Raw genomic sequence first — 22,133 nt, forward strand, 5'->3', positions numbered from 1 at the left:
ACACGAGGTTAAGTGCCTCCTCACCTGACCAGGATCATTGAGTTGGATAAAGGCAGATGGATTCCCTGCTTTCACCTTTCTTAGCCTGGAGAAATGGAGAAACAGAAGTACAAATGGGAAGCAGATTCAATAAAGTGCAAGCAACGTGGATCTCACTGGGTGGCAAAGTCACGGGAGATATTTATGGATTTCTGATTAGTTCGCCGTGTTTTCTACATTTTTACAACAAGCATGTATTGTTTTTATTTTATACACACACACACACACACATAACCACACACATGCACATATACATATATATATTTCCCTTGGACCATAAAATTTATTGGCAGATCAGGGGAAGAGCAGGGGATAAGGGTACCTTTGTTCCCATCCTCCCACCCAGGAGGCACCCTCCGAAGGACAGCAGAAGCCCCTTAGCCTGCTGCCTCAGAGGACCTTGGAGGCAGAAAGATTATTGTAGTGATCTTCCCGGCCCTCGAGCAGGCTGCGGTAGGTGGCGATCTCCTGCTGCAGCCGCGACTTGTTGTCCGTGAACTGCTGGTACTCCTGATTCTGCCGCTCACTATCAGCTCGCACATCGCCCAGCTGGGCTTCAATACCGTTGATCAGCGACTGGATCTGCGCCAGCTGGGCTCCAACGCGCGCCTCCGTTTCTGCCAGTGTGCCTTCCAAGGTGGCTTTCATGCTCAGCTGTGACTGCAGCTCAAGACCCTGGAGGGTGCGCTGCAGGTCAGTCACCTTGGACAGGCTCATCTGGAGCTGATCCGTGTGGCCAGCGACCTCTCGGTTCAATTCTTCAGTCCGGCTGGTGAACCAGGCTTCAGCATCCTTCCAGTTCTGCTCCGCCATGACCTTGTATTGGCTTCGCATGCCACTCAAGATCCTGGCGAGATCGGTGCCCCAAGCAGAATCCACCTCCACACTGACCTGGCCTCCCACTTGGCCCCTCAGCCCACTGATTTCCTCTTCATGGTTCTTCTTCAGGTAGGCCAGCTCTTCCTTCAGGCCTTCAATCTGCATCTCCAGGTCGGTACTGGCCAGGGTCAGCTCGTCCAGCACCCTGTGCAGGCCGTTGATGTCGGCCTCCACGGTCATGCGCAGAGCCTGCTCCGTGTCAGTCTTGGTTCGGAAGTTATCTGCAGCTAGATGGGCGTTGTCGATCTCCAGGACAATCCTGGAGTTCTCAATGGTGGCACCAAGAAGCTTGTCCTGCAGGTCCTGGATGGTCTTGTAGTAGTGGCTGTAGTCACGGGAGGGCCCGGGACCCTGCTTCTGGTACCAGTCGCGGATCTTCACCTCCAGCTCGCAGTTGGCAGCCTCCAGGGCGCGCACCTTGTCCAGGTAGGAGGCCAGGCGGTCGTTGAGGTTCTGCATAGTGAGCTTCTCGTTGCCCTCCAGCAGCCGGTCGGACGCGGCCAGGACGACGCTGTAGCCCCCCAAGGAGGACGAGAACAGACACCAAGCGGGCGGAGGACACGGAAGCGCCGCGGCCGCCGGCCCCAGTGCATGCTGGGCGCGCAAAAGGCGACCCCTGGCCCCAAACTCACGGAGCCGCCGCCCAGGCCCCCGAAGGACGACTTTGCGGACGACTGGCTGTAGCAGTAGGAAGTCGTGGCGAGGCGGAGCACGGACGGAGCGGCCCTGGTGCCAGAGGCTGAGATTCGCGGGAGGAGCCATAAAAATTTTTTTTTAAATGGCTACTTTACATAAATATCAGATTATATGTTTGTCACTGTCGTACAAGCACTTGATGAGGGAAATGACCGCTCAACAGATGACTATCTGAGGCTGAGGTTAAATGGCTTATTAAGATCACAGAACTGGACCGGCACTGTGGCTCACGCCTGTAATCCAAGCACTTTGGGAGGCCGAGGCGGGCGGATCACGAGGTCAAGAGATCCAGAGCATCCTGACCAACATGGTGAAACTCTATCTCTACTAAAAATACAAAAATTAGCTAGGAGTGGTGGCGCGCGCCTGTAGTCCCAGCTATCCCAGCTAATCGGGAGGCTGAGGCAGGAGAAGGGCTTGAACCCAGGAGGCAGAGGTTGTAGGAGCCGACATCACTTGCCACTGCACTCCAGCCTGGCGACAAAGCGAGACTCTGTTTTTTGGTGGTTTTTTTTTTTTTTTTTTTTTTGAGACGGAGTCTCGCTCTGTCACCCAGGCTGGAGCGCAGTGGCCAGATCTCAGCTCACTACAAGCTCTGCCTCCCAGGTTTACGCCATTCTCCTGCCTCAGCCTCTCAAATAACTGGGACTACAGGCACCCGCCACCTCGCCCGGCTAGTTTTTTGTATTTTTAGTAGAGACGGGGTTTCACCGTGTTAGCCAGGCTGGTCTCGATCTCCTGACCTCGTGATCCGCCCGTCTTGGCCTCCCAAAGTGCTGGGATTACAGGCTTGAGCCACCGTGCCCGGCCTTTTGGTTTTTTTTTTTTAAAGAAAGAAAGAAAGAAAGAAAGAAAGAAAAAAGCACAGACCTATAGTGAAGAAGAAAGATGGTGGCACGCACATAACTGCATATTACCAAAAGATTTTTTTGTTTCTTTTCTTTTTCCTTTTTGCAAGACAGCTGGGATTAAAATCTAAGCTTTCTAAGTCTCCGGATCTGTGCCCTTTCCACCAGCTGACAGTGTCTGCTAATAACAATATGCACTCTCAAGGATCAAGATAAGCACGCAATATATTCAGTCACAAAAAAATGAAACGTAAGAAACCTATATATGAAAAACATTTTCATGTCTCACTCTCCCTTTTACTCTGTCACTATGCCTTTTTAATTTTTAATTTCTTTTTATTTATTTTCTGTCTCTATTAAAGGCATACCCTTAAATCGTATTTGGAAAATAAATAAAAGGAAAAATCACATATTCTCATTATACTAAAATGACTACTGTTGATAAGCATGTTAGGTATAGTCAGACTTAAAATATACGTTGAAGCATGCATAAAATTCCCTTTATGTGCCTACAAGTCAAAAGTCATCGGACACACTCTCCAATTATAAGAAGTGCTCTAAATCTAGACGCTTCTCACACAGGCAACTCTGGTTTTCTCTGGGGTGAATAGCAGCATCAACCCCTTCTATCTGTATCCATAAGACAACAAATTTCCTACATTTTCCAATTTTTTCTTCATCTTCTACATCCTCATTTGGGTTATTGTAAAAATTAAAAGAAATTAAATAGGTAAAGTAACCAGTTATGTTTGCTATTAGCAACAGCCTTGACACATTCTCACTTTTTTCAAGAAACCTTCATTTGCAACCCTATGGGGAGTAACCTCTCCCTCTGCTGTTCTGCTGGTATTTTCTTTGTACCTCTAATAAAGCAGAAATGGGGTCTGTCTTGAGTTAGAATTATTTATGCACGTGTCTATTTTCTACCCTGGATTATAGGCCCCTTCTGAGCGGGGATCATATTTTATTCATTGTGTTTTGCCCACATTGGGCAGGGGGCCTTGTACTGTGAGAGCACTTTGCCAAGTGTAAAGCACTATCAACTTGATGATGATTTGTGTCAAGCATATTCTGAATTGTATTGCATTCTTTGTCAGTGAGGGTCATTACTACTCCTCTCCTAGAGCAATGTTTATGAAGTTAGAAGTTAGGAAATTCTCCTTTCAATGAGAGAGCAATACCAGATGTTAGAAATGTGGAGTCCAGATACATCTTCTCATTGTTCTCCCTGGAACAAATCCACTTTCCTGAAGATGGAATTGTCTTTTTGCCTTGGTCGCAATGTAAGTAAATAGAAGTCACCTTTTCTAATGAGACACTTCCTCTTTCATGATTTCTTAGACAAAGGCATGAACACACAAAACGTCCCATTATCTAAGTAACTGAGGCAGTGAAGAGAAAGGAAGTATTGAAGAAAATGCATAGTTTATGACTTCTTTTTCAGTGGTTTGGAAATACTAAGCTATGGAGAAGGGCAAACCATGGAAGGCTATTCCTGTAAATGCCCTCAGCATTCACTTAGTTCAAGTCTTTTGTTCACACCTAAGGAAAATGAAATAGAGAAAAGTGAAGAAACATGCTCAGCACTCATGTGGTGAGAGGAAGAATCTCTGTTCTGAAATGAAATTTAGGTCAACCTATATGAAAAGTGAGGGGTCAATTTGAAATGATTTCAGAGTCTTCTAATTTTAGGCATCATACCTTTCTAATACCAAGGGTTATCTTGCCTTTGCTGCCACAAATCTGACAGAAGGAGAAGCCAGGACAGACAGGGAAACGAAACAGTATCTTTAAATGAAGCTTCAGGAAGTGCTGCTCTGAGGCCTCCCCAGAAGACCTAAAGCTGAAAAGATTCCTGTGGAGAAGGTCACACTGAAACTCAAGTTTCGAGAACATTATGTGTTCCTTTAGGCTGCAGGATCATTGTTGTCCCAGGGTACCTGCAGCTAGTAGGACCAACTGCAAGATGCAAGCAACCTTGATTGCACCTGACATGGGACCAGATCTGTCAGTGATATGAAAATACTGACTTTATCTCCTTCCTCTTTCCACACACTTGTTATTTGCTTTCCATATCAGCTGTGCAGAAATTGGCTCTCTTTAATCACATTCCCGTCTCCATTTCATTACCTCCCCATCCCTATCTTCTGCACATCATCACTTGTGCCTCCCTGTTTCTGGTTCCATTGTCGGCCTCACCATCCTTCCCTACATGAATCTAGACACATCCAGATCGATTTCAACACGACCTCTTCATGATACAAAAGGCACAAAGGCAAAACAAAAACAAAAACAAAAACAAACAAACAAACAAAAAACTTCTGATCCTCCCATCCATAAGTCACAAATGGCAGAAAATCACATGTCAAAATTAATAAAACACAAATATGCATGGTATCTTATCAGAAAAAGTAAAAAAGTAGAGGGCTGTGGTTAAGAGGGAAGACTCTGAAACTAGATTCTCTGGTTCAAACCTTGGCTCTGCCACTCTATCACTTAAGTTCTGTGTGTCTCACTTTATCCATCTTTAAAATGAGAATGATGATGGTATCGACTTCAGTAGTTATGGTAGTGGTTTGACTGTATAATAATAAGAACAAAGATAATAGCCACTTAAATGAAATAGAAGTTTGCTTCTCTTCAGTATAGGGGTCCAGAGCTGCTAAGGTGGCACCATGATTCTGTGGAGCTTGACTCCTTGTGTCTTTTTATTCTGCCCTCTCAAAAGGTGGCTTCTGTCTCATGGACCATGATGGCTACTCCAGCTGCCACCAGGATATCTGCATTCTAGCTAGCAGAAGAGGATAAGAAAAAAGGGAACATATCCTCATCTCCTTTAGGAATATGATCCAGAAGTTCCCACATCACTCCTACTCACAGTCCCATTGACCAGAACCTAGTCAGTGGCCACATCTAATTTCAAGGGATGCCACATGCCTTGATAAAACTTTATCACTATAGCAAGAGGGGAGAACAGAAATTGGGGGGAAAACTAGTAATCTCTGTCACCCCAATGATTTAAAGATGTGCGGATTAAAATAATTACATACAAAAACATTTGAAACAGTGCCTAAAACATAGTAAACCTGTGATGATTGTTAGTTATTAAAACAATAACAATACTAGTGAATTACTATTCACTAGTGTTTTCTTACTACTTTTGTACTGTATGTTCATGGATAGTGAGGATCATGCAAAGTATTTAGACCCCTTAACTTAAAAATAACTATGCATTAATATGAAATGTATGTTAGTTTTTTAAAACAAAAATAAATGAAAATGAAAAGAAAAAATAACTGTTCATCTAACCTTTCAATTATAAAATTTTGCATAATTATTATGGAACCAGTTTTGAGCAGTAGAATTTTTCTGTGTTATTTTCAGAAAATCTATATGTGTACATCAAGATATTAACTAGGGAAATTAGAAACTGTGGAATTCAAAAAAATCAATGTTTGTACGGGCCTATGATCACTTATGGTTCAAGGCAACTGAGTTTCTTAACAGAAAGAGTTGACAATTACAGAGCTATTTCTTTATAAAACATCAAAAGATTTAATTTGTTGGCCTAGCACTTCTTTAATCCAGAAACACACCCAACAGGGTTCACTAACGCCTATGAGTATTTCTGACAGAATAAGGAAAGCCTCCCAATGTAAATGGAAAACAAAATTTAAAAAAAAAAATGAAAGTAATCTTTTTAAACCAGTAAGTGGCACAACTTTGGCCTGATTCGTTGTGTATAAATTAGACTCCCTTCTCATACAAGAATCTTAGTTTCTTAAGGTTATCTCTAGCTCCTTAGGACAGTACAGAAGTTGATTTTCCTACCTTATGGATTAATTTATATTTTTATACTGTTTGTTACCATGAAACTTCATTAGAGTCTTAGAGAACCTAGGTAGAACAGAGTACTGGTTTTGGAGCCAGACTATCTGGTTGAAATCCTAACTTTACTTACTGGCCGTGTGACCTTAGGCAAGTTACTTAACCTCTGTGTACATTAGATTTGTCATCTGAAAATAGAAACAATAATAGTATGTACCCCATAGAGTAATTATGATGACTAATTAAAATAATATGCACAAAGTTTTTGGAGCAGACGCATTCAGGAAGTGTTGGCTATTTAATTATTAATATTAGCCAAGTCTTCTGAAAGTTTTACAGCATTGCAAATGTTAACCATTTACTTTCAAAAGGCTTTACCAACCACACAATTCTTTTATATCCACTGTCTCATTTCGTCTTCGCTGCTTTTCTCAATTGGGGTCAGTATCTCCATCTCAAACACAAGAAAACGGAGCCTCATAGACAGGAAATAACTTGTCTAAAGTCACCAGCCCTTCAAACCACAGAGCTAGGGTTCAAGTCTATGATTTGGTGCTCTTACAAATAAGCTTCCCTCTGCTTTAATCAAAGGAACACCAGTGGCGATGATACGGGAACCTTGGGTAATACGGTCCAGGCAGCTCCTTCTGTGGAAATAATCCTGAGCTATGCCATGTGACCATGCCTGTCTGGACATGCCTGATTAGGTCAGGGAGAGATCACAAGACTTGAAGGCAGTGCAAAAGCTCTGCCCAAACAGAGATGACAGACACTTTCTATTCCAATCAGATTTTCTCTTTCAGAAACGTGTACATTTTTAGACCTGACATTGGCCTGAGAAAGAGACTCACTCCTGCTCCATAATCTTTATCACTCTCCACCTCAGTTCCTTAAAGTAGGCAATTTTATTAATAATGAAAACATAATTTTAATGCCCTTTTCAAACCTCATGCCTGCCTTGAGCCTCAGCCATACAGAAATCCTAAAGATGCCACTAAAAGGAGACTTGAGTAGTTCTTCCCAGAAACTGGAAACATACAAAGGGAGGCCAGGGTGCTCGGGTGGGAATGGTCAGAAAGACGGTCTCGTGGTAATGTGGCTATTGTTGGGCGGCACCAAAGTACAGAGTGTGTTTCTGAGTTATCTTAAACACAAAAGATGAACAAAATCTAACTTCCTAGGGGCTAAAAGTTAACCCTGTCCAGTTTCTGACTCAGTGTCAGATTCTGCCTATCTGGAAACCCATGAATCTTGCTATTTTAAGCTCCACAGGGTCTCCCTTGTTATCGCACAAATAGCCCAAAGTAATTTGATTGAATCTTTGTTTCTTGCCACAAAGCCTAAGACAGAGATATGTAAAATATGCATTAAAAGCTATGCTATGACTTTTTGAAACAAAAGTGTTCTTTATTTTTCATATTAAGCCGTATAGACAGAGACACAAAGGGAGCTGATCTGCAATGAGACAGAAGAATGAGGAAGAAACACAGGAAAAAGATGCAGGGAAGCAGAATCCTTCCTTTCAGCTTGTCTTTCCCTTAAGTTTTCTGACACCCAATGGCCTTATAACAAATTCCATTTTGGGGGCATAAGCTAGCTCAAATCAGATTTCTATAGTTTACTACCAAAAATGACCTAATGCCTATGTTTCTCATCCCAGAAATCTGTGGGGAATTCAACTGGATTCACTCTGGATATGCAATTCAGATATAAATACATAAATTAGCCCCAAACAGGCTATCTGAGAAACCTAGGGAAGCATTAGGTTTCACTGAAAATTCTGAAATTAACTGTAATTGTCTTTGGTTTTGAAAAGATAATCATGCACCCAGTGATATTCAACTAGGGTGAGAGACTAGTTGGCAGACAATGTTTTATAAATACTATAATGTTTCTGAGCAAAGAGCACAGTCACCTGGGTTAACAGATAATTGAGACTGGGCACGGTGGCTCACGCCTGTAATCCCAGCACTTTTGGAGGCCAAGGCGGCCCGATTTCTTGAGGTCAGGGGTTCGAGACCAGCCTGGCCAACATGGCAAAACTCCATCTCTACCAAAAATACAAAAATTAGCCAGGCGTGGTGGCACATGCCTGTAACCCCAGATACCCAGGAGGCTGAGGCAGGAGAATCGCTGGAACCCGGGAGATGGAGGCTGCAGTGAGCCAAGATTGCACTATTGCACTTCAGCCTGGGCAACAAGCAAAACAAAAAAGCAAAACAAACAAACAAACAAACAAAAACAGATAACTGAATAGCAGTCTTAAAGATAGATACCTCCAGAGACCCATAGAAATTTAGCTCCTGGGAGTCACTCATTTACATTCCAGAGTGGTGAAGGTGATGAAGTAGAAACCTTCCCCTTCTGTCCCCAGAGAGGATTGGTTCACACTCCAGAGAAAAGGAATCTCTATCTATCTCTCTAACTCTTTCTTTCTCTCCCCAGCAAAGAGGATGTGCAGGCATGCCAGCTGCCCTATGTAAGTTCTGAGTTTCACAGTGTGGTGTTCTCTCTTGTGCCACCTGTGCAGGTATATCTGGCTGTCGCAAAATTGCCACATGGGGAATTGGGGTGTGGAAACTGACAAAAGATGCTCTATTAAGAGAGATAAGAGATCTATTTTCTGATCCAACTAGAGGTCTCATATTTCTGTTAGTGTGTAAATGCATGCACACACACATAAATATGTATATATACACATACATTATGCACATATACAGACATACAGTGGCAGGCTAATTTGTTAGCTTACAAGTATATTAATGTCTCTAACTCTGTTGAGTTTCAAAGTTAACACTACATTCTAGATAGCCCAAGATAGTCCTAGTTTATACCTGTTATCCAGAGTAATTAGTATATCTTCTTTCACTCTCAAAACTGTCCCTGTTTTGAAAGATAAAGTACATAGCCATTCAACATGTAACCCATATAATCTCAAGAAGGATCTTTAGGAAAGTACAATATCACCTAATTTTTTGCAGTATTTGATATTTGGTAATTTACCCCTTTAATTTGCCAATTCAGGTTATTCTGATTACATTGCTAGCGAAATAGTAAAATTGTCCCTTGAGCCTTCTACCTTTTAATTTCTGTAGAACTTGAGGCTAGTGTTGAAGCACACATCATCTTCTGCTTTGATGTATAGTGTATTTCTATACTTTTGTCCCCTATACTTGTCCACAATATATTTCTTCATATATGTGTCCACTGACACTCATAGTGTGGAGTTCCACAAATGAATGATATATCTTTTGGATAAAGTAAATGATTATCCCCAAGTTTAACTGCTTCAAGATTCAGACTGTTTTCAGGTTTACTAAGAATATGATTTACCAATGCCAAAGTTGTCACCACCAACTCTCATCTTGCAGTTTAAACAGGTTTGCTATTGGTTTTCCTCTACAAATGGAAGATCGAGACACAACATTAAATCATTTATACCAGGTTAGTGGCAAAAGGAAAAACAAAATCACAAAATATAGCTAATAGAATTCCTGTTCAGCATTCTATCCTCAGTATGAATACATGTTTCCATGTTATGTGCTTGTTTTGTGGACATCTCTGTGTGGCTGTATTTCATTCATTATAAGACATGCCTATGAAATATTGTGCTGCCTTCAGTCTAATAACACAGCATTAATAATATTTCATTCTTAAGGATCATGTTTTATTTATAAAAGATAGGGGAAAGAAAGCTGAAAGAGATACAGCTAAACAATGGAAATAAGTATGACAGCTAGAGATTTCGGTAAAACTTAATCACAAGCTGGAAAAAATAACCCATAAGTAAGGATATCACTGTTGATATTAATAATATATACATACACATATAAAGATAGTTCCAGAATTAGAAATTTTGTTCAGACTTGGGACGGGAATGTGAATGCATTTAATTAAGTTACAATTTTTTTAAGCACCAGAAGGAGCATACTCCTTAAATTTAAAAACTAATGCATATTAAATTTAATTTGATTTAAATTACAAAATTTTCTACAACTGGAAGAGCCTGATTCACCCACAATTTATAAAAATAATGCGTTTTCTTTGCTATTCATTCCCAGACAAAAATGTGAGAATTCTGTGGGAACGCAGGTGAGCAATATTTCCAGAGCCTGTTTAAGTAGGTAGCTGAATGGGTAGCACAGGTTCAGAATTAACAAAGAAAAACCATGTTAAATTTATTCCCACATAGTCTGAAAGAAAACAAACATTTAGTGGCCTAGCCCAACCCCCTTATTGTACGGAAGCAGAATTATGCAATGGATTGGGATAAAGAGCTGCAATTAGAAGTTGAGTGGCCTTAAGTTCACTGGAATGCTGCACCAACTCCACTGTGATGCACGGTAGAGTGTTTCTTCATAGTGTTCCTTATAAAGAAACAGGGAGAAGTGGGAACAACGAAGGGAAAACAAGGGGTGAGAGAGAGAGAGACATGAGCTCATCTATATTCACTGTAATTAATCTACCAAAGCTATTTGTTCTGGTCCCTGAATTCAAATTCAGATAGTCTGAAAAGAGAACCCAAGCTTTTAAACACTCATGCAAAACTACTTTTCCTGAAACATTTAATAATATTAATAAATATATCTTACTTTTCAGTCTATCAGGTTCATGTAATTATATAGTACTGTAATATGTTTGATTTAATGCATAACCATTGGCCTATGGGGTTGGAAATCCAGATCTTCCATTATAGAACTTAGGTCACTGAGACTATGGAATAGAACTAGAGTGAGAGCAGTTTCTGGTAAGCTTCCTCCCCTTTTCCCAGAGGCAGGGAGAGAATTATTCTGTGCAAAGTGCCTTAGGTTCTTTGGAGGACAGCTGCCATAATAATATATATTTATAATCATTTTGGAAATGAATTAGGTAAGGGAATGTTAGCAGCACTAGTAACTGATCCAATTCTGAATTTTGAGGGTAACTGTCTGAACTCTAATTCTTCCTATGTCAGTTTTGGATATTATAAAATACAACCCAATTGTAAAATGTTTCATTATAGCAGTCTTTTTGCTGTGTACCTAGTGGTGTGCAGAGTTTTTCTCTCACTGTAAAACAGAAACCCCATAACCAATAAACACCAACTGTTAACAGGACCCTGCTATGATGTTTAATATACAAGGAGGAAAAAGGAAGAAAATCTAAACTGCAGCCTTAGGCTGGAAGTCTGTAGTTCAGCCATTTTGCATTTTAACCAGCCTAATATATTAAATATTTAGGCTTAGGGGGTCTGTGAGAGTTCAGACCCAGCTATAATATTGGATTAACAATCAGGAAAAATAACTTACCATCTCAGAAGCGAAATTAAAGTAACAATAAACAGTGTGATTGACTGAATGTTATAAATTTGAGCTATGTTTCAAAGATGTTCATCTTCCCATTGTCAACTCAACTAGTGAGAGTAGTCATCATTTAATGTAATTTATCCACTAACAACCCAAGAATAAGAAAGCCTAATAAATTGTATAAATGTATTTTATTGATGCACAGCATTTTTACATAACTCTATGTACATAGAAATATGCCTCATTAATCCAGACACCACAATTTAGAGAATGAGTTAATATAGTTACTGAATAGTTTAGAAGTTGCTCAGACATAAGATCTCTGTTAGGATTAATGATGCAGCATTTAAACAAGTCAAGTGCTGAAAAGGAGAGGAAGAAGCTCAATGTCTTAAGATCCTTTTAGTTTGATTTTTGTAACTGGATTACTATTTTGGAATTAAAGTGTTGATAGTGAGGTGTGTTAAAACTCACTGGATAAGAAAGTGTTGGGAAGCCAAATATTAATAGCACAGCTATTTGAACCTAATGGAGGTCTGAATCTCAGCTCTGCTCTCCCACTTATCTAGCCAAGCAAGTTATATCTAATGAAATTCTGCCTTTAGTGAACAAATGGGGAGAAATAGTTGCAATTCATTATCTCACTTGTATATGGAATCTAAAAATGTCAAACTTATAGAAGCAGAGAGTAGAATGGTGGTGGCCAAGGGCTGTGGGCGTGGAAAGAGGGGAGATGCTGGTTAAAGGGTACAAAGTCTCAGTTAAGATGAATACATTCTGAAGATCTATTGTATAGTATAGTCACTATAATTCATAATAATGTATTGTATACTTGAAAATTACTAAGAAATTAGATCTTAATAGTTCTCATCACAAAAAAATAGGTATGTGAGATAAAGGTCATGCTAATAAGGTTGATTTGATAATTTCAAAATGTATACAGATCTCAAACCATTATATTGTACATTGTAAATACATACAATTTTTATTTCTCAATTATACTTTAATAAAGCAGGTGGAAAACACTTGGAATGGAGTCTGTTCAAGAAAATCTTGACGGTATGGTCATTATGTATATGTTCTTGCTAAGACTGATTCCAATAGACACTGATTCATTAAATTACAGAAACCCAAAGTATCCTTGACACTCAGGCATTGATTCCACAAATAAATTCCACCACTGGTCCAAAATGATCCTAAAAGAAGGCTGCCTGTGGGGTAGAAAGGAAAGACTCATGGCTCATAAAGGTCTGGAAAACAATTAATTTTGGTAAGTCTTTGAATATCTCAGAGTTTCATTGTCCTTTATTAATAAAATGGAGATAATAGCAACTCATAGGGTTCTGGGAAGAATTCAATTAAATGAAATAATACTTCAATAAATAGTAACTTTTATTGATAGGCAAAGTATTAAATATTAACATAATTTTAAAAGCAAATACTTTGTATAGATATTTTAATTATAGTCATTTGAACATATCTAAGAAATTGAAATTCAAATAATTTTTTTAAGCTGAAACTAGCATCACTTCTTAATCCATTCCAGCGTCCTTTAATAGTGTTAAAGAAGCTATGTTGCTCTTAATCTTTGCAGGTCAAAATTCAAAGTATAAGTTTTTTGCCTAAAATCACATGGCTAGATTATATCCCACATGTCTTGATTTCTAGTCAATGATCTTTCTGTTATAATGATGGCTTTTATTCCTCTTCTTTTTGTTATCTTTATTCTTCAATAACAGAATTATTTTTTCAGATGAAATCTTGCCTTGAGTCACAGTACTTAAAACAGAAAAAGTGTAAAGGGATCATTCGCCTTTCACCAATGCTTCCTTTTAACAACTTCACACCTTTCATGCCTTTTTTGGGAAACCCTAAGGCTCTGTGAAATACAGGCTGCAAATTGTTGTGTTCTAGACCGCTGCACTGTTTCTAAAAGGCTAATTTGGGAGGAGAGGTTAAAAAAGTGAATATTCTTATTTACATTTTAAAGTAATAAATCTGCTTGGGCATTATGCCATATTTTTCAAGGCTTTTCTATTATGAATTATTGAAGAAATTTAGGTTCAAATATTAAACCTTATTACAAGGCTTTTTATTCATGAAGCTTATGTGATAAAATGTGTTCATCTAATTTAGAAGTGAGTACACTTTTTCCTGTTATTTTCTAGCCTCTTTAATACCTTTCACGTCATTTTATTTCTCCTAAAAATGTCAATTAGAATATTATGAGTGTGTGTGTATATATATGTGTGTATATATGTATATATGTGTGTATATATGTATGTATATATGTGTATATATGTATATATACACACACACACACACATAGAGAGAGAGAGAAAGAGAGAGCTTGCTCTTATATACGTATAAGCAAGCAATAAAGAAAATAAGTGCCTAATACAGTTAGGCTAGTACTAAGCCTTTTATAGTTATTTTCTCACTTGATTCTTGTGTAGCATGAATGTACCTAGGCCTCAAATGCCCATGGATAACAATGAGGCTGTCTGTATTAATGTTAATATCCAATCTTGTTTGCTCTGTGTCCTACCTGCTCAGTGCAGAATTCTTAATCTCTTGAAAACCTCCATTCATGTTTTACTGGATATATAGTATGTACAATATGTGTTCATGAACCCACTGAGTGATCACCTGTCATTGGCTTCTTCCCCTCATCTTTCACCAGTGTTGCCTGCCCTCTGCACTGACCTGGATGCCTCTGCCTCCCCGACCTCTGCCTCCACGAAGAGCAGAATCTTCCCAGAATGAAAATGCAACCTAGGCAGGGCGCAGTGGCCCATGTCTGTAATCTCAGCACTTTGGAAGGCCAAGGCAGGTGGATCGCTTGAGGCCAGGATTTGGAGACTAGCCTGGGCAACATAGCAAAACCCCATCTCTACGAAAAATACAAAAATTAGCCAGGTGTGGTGGCACACGCCTGTAAACACAGCTTCTTGGAAGGCTGAGGCATGAGAATTGCTTGGACCTGGGAAGCAGAGGTTACAGTGAACCAAGAGTGCACCACTGCTACACCCCAGCCTGAATGACACAGCAAGACTCTGTCTCCCCCACCAAAAAAAGCAACCTATAGAGTAGGAGAAAATATTTGCAGACTATATATCTGATAGGCATTAATCTCCAAAATACATATAAGGAACTCCTATAACTCAATAGCAAAAATAACTAATAACTTGATTTAAAATTGGGCTAAAATCTTGAATAGATATTTCTCCAGAGATATATAAATGGATGACAGATATATAAAAAGATGCTCAATGTTACTATTCATCAGGGAAATGCAAATCAAAACGACAATGATATATCCTCTCACCTCTATCAGGATAGCTATTATCATAAAAACAAAAAACAAAAGTATTGGTAAGAATCTGGAGAAATTGGAAACCTTGCACTCTGTTGGGAGGAATGTAAAATGGTACAGTCACTATGGAAAACAGTATGGAGGTTCCTCAAAAAATTAAAAATAAAACTACCATCCAATCCAGCAATCTCACGACTGGGTATATATCTGAAAGAACTGAAATCAGGATCCCAGTGAGATACCTGCACTCCCATATTCACTGCAGCACTATTTATAATAAGAAAGATGTAGAAACAACCTAAGTGTTTATTGAAATATGAATGAATAAAGAAAATGTGGCATATACACATAATGGGATACTATTCAACCTTAAAAAAAAAAAAAAAAGGCTGGGTGCAGTGGCTCACACCTGTAATCCCAGCACGTTGAGAGGACAAGGTGGGTGGATCACCTGAGGTCGGGAGTTCGAGAACAGCCTGACCAACATGGAGAAACCCCATCTCTACTGAAAATACAAAATTAACCAGGCGTGATGGTGCATGCCTGTAATCCCAGCTACTTGGGAGGCTGAGGCAGGAGAATAGCTTGAACCCAGGAGGGGGAGGTTGTGGTGAGCCGAGATTGTGACTTTGCACTCCAGCCTGGGCAACAAAAGTGAAACTCCGTCTCAAAAAAAAAGAAAAAGAAAAGAAAATTCCACAAAATGGACAGCATGGATGAGACTTGAGGACACTATGCTAAGTGAAATAATCCAGTCACAGAAAGATAAATACCATAAGATTCCATTTATATATGGTATCTAGAGTAGTCAGACTCATAGAATCAAAGCGTGGAATGTTGGTTACCAGGGGCTGAAGGGAGGATGAAATGGGAAGTTACTAATCAATAGGGTTAAAGTTTCCATTAAACAAGATGAATAAGCTCTAAAGATTCCCAGTACAACATGTATCTCTGACAAATTACAATGTATTGCACACTTAAACATTTGTTAAGAGGGCAGGTCTTATGCTAAGTATTCTTACCACAGTTAAAAAGAAAAGAACCCTCCCAGTTCACCTCTGCTCCTGAGATGGCTCCTGTCATTTGGTAGCATGAAGGGAGTGAGATGAAAGCACCACGGCTCCATTGAGGAATGCTCTGGGGGATGGAACAGCATAGTTAGTTGGAATCTAAAGTATTACAAAGTGTGAGAGAAACTCTTGAGTCAGAACTTTTTCTAATCATTTCCTGAGCTCTGTCCAGAATGACTAGTCCCTTTACAGCACTTCCCATTGCTGAATAAAGTGGATTCATTGTGTTACACTTCCTCTCTCCTCTGTGAATTCTCAGGGCTTCCAAAATCACATCACCAAAATTGTCTTGCTTGTCACACTTTGCCCAAGCCAGCTAAAAATTCTTTGTGTCTGAATCTTGGTTGTGAGCAATGTTCAATAATTTTTGGTTTTGTTTGTTTGGTTTATTGTTTTATTTATTTTATTTTATTTTATTTTATTTTTGCATTTCATATTTGTATTTCCTAAAAGTTTTCTCATTTCAAAGATACAGCAGGATATTTAAATAGATACATAGGGAATAGGGAATATTGCTTAACTCATGACAGACCTAACTCTCAGTTAAAACACAGAACATACTTCTATCAACCTTGGGCGCTATTATCCCCATTTTACAGAAAAAGGTAGGTACAAAGTAATGAAGTAACTTATAAAGCAATATAGCTAGTAAATGACATGGCTGAGATATGAGCCCAAGTAGGCTCTGATCAGAATGCTCATGATTTTTTTCTACTTGTCAATATTTCTCTTTACTATTATGCTGTATTTAGGCTGCTAACTTGCACTAGGAAACAAGTGGAGGGTGTTTGCTATTTAATGAAGGCCCTGTGTGTCAGTAGCTTTAGACCTTACTTACATCATGGTTCTAGCAACAAATTTGCAAGGTACGTTTTGCCATCCCCATTTACTTAGGGGGAGTATCTTGAATCTGGCTCCCCAAAATCAGATTCTGAAATGAAGATTCTTGTGCGAGTGATTTTTGAAGGAAGCACTCCCAACAAAATAGGAAAGAGGGTGAGGGAATCAAGGAAAAGGACAGAAAGAAGCCAGACATGTGTAGGATTTCAGTCGAAGTCCTGCTTCATGAAACCTCATGTGGCAAGAGACCTCTGCAATGGCAGGCAAGACTTTCTAACTCCCACAACTGTCAGTCATCAGCTAAGGACCACGGAGGTGTAAGGATGGGGGCTGGGTGTGAAAATGAACTGGCAGGCCCACAGAAGACAGGGTAAAGGCCCACCAAGATAGTAAAAGGGACACCAGAAGATCTTGCTGGAGCACCACTTTGCACATTGGGAAGTAAAATAACTTGCTAAAGTTCACAGGGACAGCAGGAATCTGAGCCACGACTCCATGGCAGACACTTTCTGTAATACCCTACTAATGTTTCCTAATAATAAAATGTATCTCCTGAAAAAGATTATTTGCATTCAGAAAGTTTGAAATGCCAGATAACTATCGACGTCTGTAGATGTTAGATGGGGTTATGCACATCGTGACTATACATTTTGGTTATCCTTGAATTATATAGTTTCAGATAGTTTTTTAAATGATTGTTGAATGAATTATTAAATATATGTTCTAAGGTATTTCACCTTATAAATTCAACCATCAGGAAAAATATTTTAAGGTTGTATGTCTCAATTTGTTTCCTGGCTTTCTCCTGTATTTTTTTTTAAATGGCTTTCTTAAGGTAAAATTGACATAAATAAAGTGTGCAATTATAAATATATGGGTGTATTATGAAATCATACCACAATCAAAATAAAGATCATATCTATCACCCCCAAAAGATTCCTCATGCCCTCCTTCCCATTCTGCCTCATACCACCCACCTGTCTCCCATTATCAGGCAACAATGATCTGAATTTGGTTACTGTAGATTAATTCACATTGTCTAGAATGTTATCTATTAATAAATAGAACCACAAGATTTATACTCCATTTGTCTGACTTCTTTCACTCAGCACAATTATTTTCACTCACACAATTCATTCATGGGTGTCCAAACTTTTGTCTTCCCTAGACCACACTGGAAGAATTGTCTTGGGCCACCCATAAAATACACTAACACTGACTATAGCTGATGAGTTTAAAAAAAAAAAAAAAAAAGGTCCGTGTATAATTTTCATGATATCTGCCACCACAGATAAGCAAAAAAGTTCTCACATTCAAAGGGTTGGGCACAGCTGAAAGTTATACTATGTATCTATAGGTTATTCATTATTATTAATGAGTAGTATCCCCCTGGACAATCAGACATGAGCATATTTATTTAATCACATCTGGATGGACATTTCTGTTGTTCCCAGTTTGGAAACATTACAAATAAAGCTGCTATGAACATTTATTTGTACAAAACTCTTTGTTTGAATATATGTTTACATTTCTTTGGGGTAAACACCTAGGAATAGAATGGCTGGATTGTATACTAGGGAATATATTATAATAGATTCCCTTATTCATGGAGGATGTGTTTCAAGACCCCCAGTGGATGCCTGAAACAATGTATAATATCAGACCCTATATATACAGTACTATGTTTTGTTCTATACATGTTTATGATAAAGTTTAATTTATAAATTAGGCACAGTAAGAGATTAACCATAATAATTAATAATATAATAAAATAATACTAAGACAGTAGATCTGATAACTAAGATGGCTACTAAGTGACTGATGGGCAGGTAGTGTATACAGCACACAAATACTGGACAAAGGGGTAATTCATGTCTTAGGTAGAACAGAGCAGAGTGGTACAAGATTTCATCATGCTACTCAGAATGGTGTGCAATTCGTGATTTAAAACTTATGAATTGTTTATTTCTAAAGTTTTCCATTTAATATTTTTGGGCCACAGTTAACTGCAGACAACTGAAACTGTGGGAAACAAAACTGAAGATAAGAGAGAAGTATTGTATCTATTTAACTTTTAAAGAAAGTACCAAATTGTTTTCCAAAGTGTTTGCAACTTTTTACATTCCCACCAGCAATGCATGGGTTCTAGTTCTTTCACATACATGCCAACACTTGGTAAGTTTAGTTTGTCTTTTTTATTTTAACCATTCTTAAAGGTTTATAATGGTATCGTGTCATTTTTATTTGCATTTCTCTCATGACCACTGATGGTCAACATCTTTGTTTTTGTGCTTATTTTCCATCCTTGTATCTTGATTACTGAAATGTCTCTTCAAGCATTTTTTCCAATTTTTACATTAGGTTGTTTTCTGTCTTAACACATTTGGAATGTCATAACAAAATACTATAGACTGGGTGGCATATAAACAATAAAAGTTTATTTATTATAGTTCTGGAGGCTGGGAAGTCCAAGATCAAGGCACCAGCAGATTTAGTGGCTGGTGAGGGCCTGCTGCCTAGTTCATGCACGATCATATTCTCCCTGTACCCTCACATGGCAGAAGGGGTGAGGGAGCCCTCCTAAATGTCTTTTATGAGAGCACTTATCACCTATTGATAAACCATCAAAATAGGGGTTAAGATTTCAAGACATGAGTTGGGAGTAGGTGCACAAACATTCAGCGTATAGCATTTTCTTAACATTGAGTTTGGGAGTTCTTTGTGTAAGCTGGATACAAGATTTTTATTAGATTTGAAAATACTTTCTCAAAATCTGTGGCTTTTTTATTTCATTCTCTTAACAGTATCTTTGAAAAAGCAGTTTTAAATTTAGATGAAGCCAAATTAATTATAGTTTTGCTGTATTATCTTAGCAATCTCTGCCTAACCCAAAGTAACAAATATTTCCTCATACGCTTACTTCTATAAGTTGTTTGGTTTGAGTTTTACATTTAGTTTTATAATCCATTTTGAGTAAACTTTTATATATGTTATGAGATATAAATATAAGTTATTTTTTGGCATATGGATATGGTCTTTTTCAGTATCATTCAGTGCAAAAAATAATCTTTCTCAACTGAATTTTCTCTTCACCTTTGTTGAATAGCCTTTGTTCATACATGTGTGAATCTGTTTTTGAGTTCTCTATTCTTTTCCATTATTCTATTTCCCTCTCTTTATGCCAGTACCACACTGTCTTAATTACTGTAGCTTTATAAGCATTCTTGAAGTCAGGTAATTTTAATTCTATAACTTCCTTCTTTTTCAAGGTTGTTTGGTCTATTCTCAACCCTCTGCATTTTCACATGAATTTTAACGCCAGTTTCTGAACTTCTGCAAAACAAAAGCAAAAACCCCTCTGGCATTTTTATTGAATTGATTCTATAAACCAGTTTGGGAGATTTAACATCTTAACAATATTGAGCCTCTGAACTCATAGACGTATTATGTTTCTCTATTTATTTAGGGCTTCTTGAATTTCTCTCAGCTATGTTTTGCCATTTTCAGTATATAGTTCTAGGGCATCTTTTGTCAGATTTATTTCCAGTTATTAAATATTTTGATGCTATTTTAAATGATATTTTAAATTGTAATATCAGATTTTTTATTGCTAGTATACACAATTGATTTTTTTAAGTGATACTGTATCCTGTAACCTTGCCAATAGCATTTATTAGTCCCAGTATTTTTAAAAAATAGATTCCATCTATGTGTTTTGCTTCATATATTTTGAAGTTATTAGATGCATAAAAACATTTTATATTTCTAAGTCTTCCTAAAGAATTGATCCTTTATCATTATGAAATAACTTTCTTTATCCATGAATATATTTATACACAGATTTCAGAGCAAGAGTTTTTCTGATACTAATATATCCATTCCAGTTTTTCTTAATTAATGTTCATATGGTATATGTTTTCTATGCTTTCATTTATGTATTTTTTACCTATTTGTATCTTTATTTTTAAAGGGTTTTTTTTTTTGAAGGCAGCATAGAGCTGGGTCTTGGTTTGTTATCCAGTCTGATAACTGCTGATTTAATTGAAGTATTTAGATAATCTATGTTAAATATTATTATTGATATGGTCAGATTTAAACCTATAATTTTGATATTTGTTTCATATTTATTCCATCTGTTGTTTTATTTTCCTTCCCTTTCTGAATTAATTTAATATTTTAAGTGATTCAATTACATCTCCAATTGGCTTATTAGATCTAGCTCTTTATTTTTTATTTTAGTAGCAGCTATAGGATTTAGAGTATACATCTTTAACTTATCACAGTGTATTTTCAAGTTATATTATACCACTTTGTTATAGTATAAGAATGTTACAGTGGTACATTACTCTAACTCTCATCCTTGTTTTTGTGTTGTCATTGCAATATGTTTTACATTTTCAAATGCTATAAACCCTACACTACTTTGTTATTGTTTTTGTTTTAACAGACAATTATTTTTTGAACAGATTTTTTACAATAGGAAAAAATCTCATACACTTATTCATGCAGTTATAATTTTCAGTCCTTGTTGTTTCTTTTTGTAAATCTATATTTCCATCTGATATATTTCTCCCTCTCACTAAAGGACTTTTTTTGATGCTTCCTATATTGCAGACCTGCTAATGATGAATTTTTTCAGTTTTTAAAAATATTCTATGAAATTTTTATTTCATTTAAGTTTTCAAAGATATTTTTACTATGGAATTTTGAGTTAACATTTTTTCTTATATAACATAAAAATGTTGCTTGCATTGTTGATGAAAATATAATTCTGTCATTCTTTGTTTCTCTTATGTGTCTTTTTTGTTCTGGCTGATCTTAAAATTTTCTCTTCCCAGTAGTTTTAGCAATCTGGTTTTCATGCAATTTTCTTCAAAATTTTTGTGCTTGGGATTTATTGCATTTCTTGAATATGTGGGCTTATGGCTTTTATCAATTTGGAAAAATCTTGACTATTATTTCTTCAAATTTTTTTTATTTTCTCTCTCTTCAGGGATTCTAATTGCATACATATATGGCTTAATATTTCTCTACAACTTATCAATGTCTTGTACTTTGTTATTTGATTCTTTTTCCTCTGTGTGTTTTACTTTGAATTATTTGTATTGCTTTAACTTCAAGTTCACTATATTTTCTTCTGCAATGCTAATTTGTCATAACCACCATACTTTTCAACTCACACATTTTAGTTTTCATCTCTAGAACTTTGATTTGGGCATTTTTTTATATCTTACATGTATTCCACTTAACTTTTGGAACATATTATATACAACCATAATAATTGTTTAATGTCCTCTTCTGCTATTCTATTTTCTATGTCAATTCTTGGTCA

General features: G+C 37.6%; 1 pseudogene; it reads right to left on the reverse strand.

Annotated features, from left to right (window-relative positions):
- Nucleotides 1-228: 228 nt before the first annotated feature.
- On the reverse strand, nucleotides 229-1,526 carry LOC102145782 (keratin, type I cytoskeletal 19 pseudogene; annotated as a pseudogene).
- Nucleotides 1,527-22,133: the final 20,607 nt, after the last annotated feature.

Source organism: Macaca fascicularis, chromosome 4 (assembly GCF_037993035.2).
Source record: "Macaca fascicularis isolate 582-1 chromosome 4, T2T-MFA8v1.1".
NCBI classification, from domain to species: Eukaryota; Metazoa; Chordata; class Mammalia; order Primates; family Cercopithecidae; genus Macaca; species Macaca fascicularis.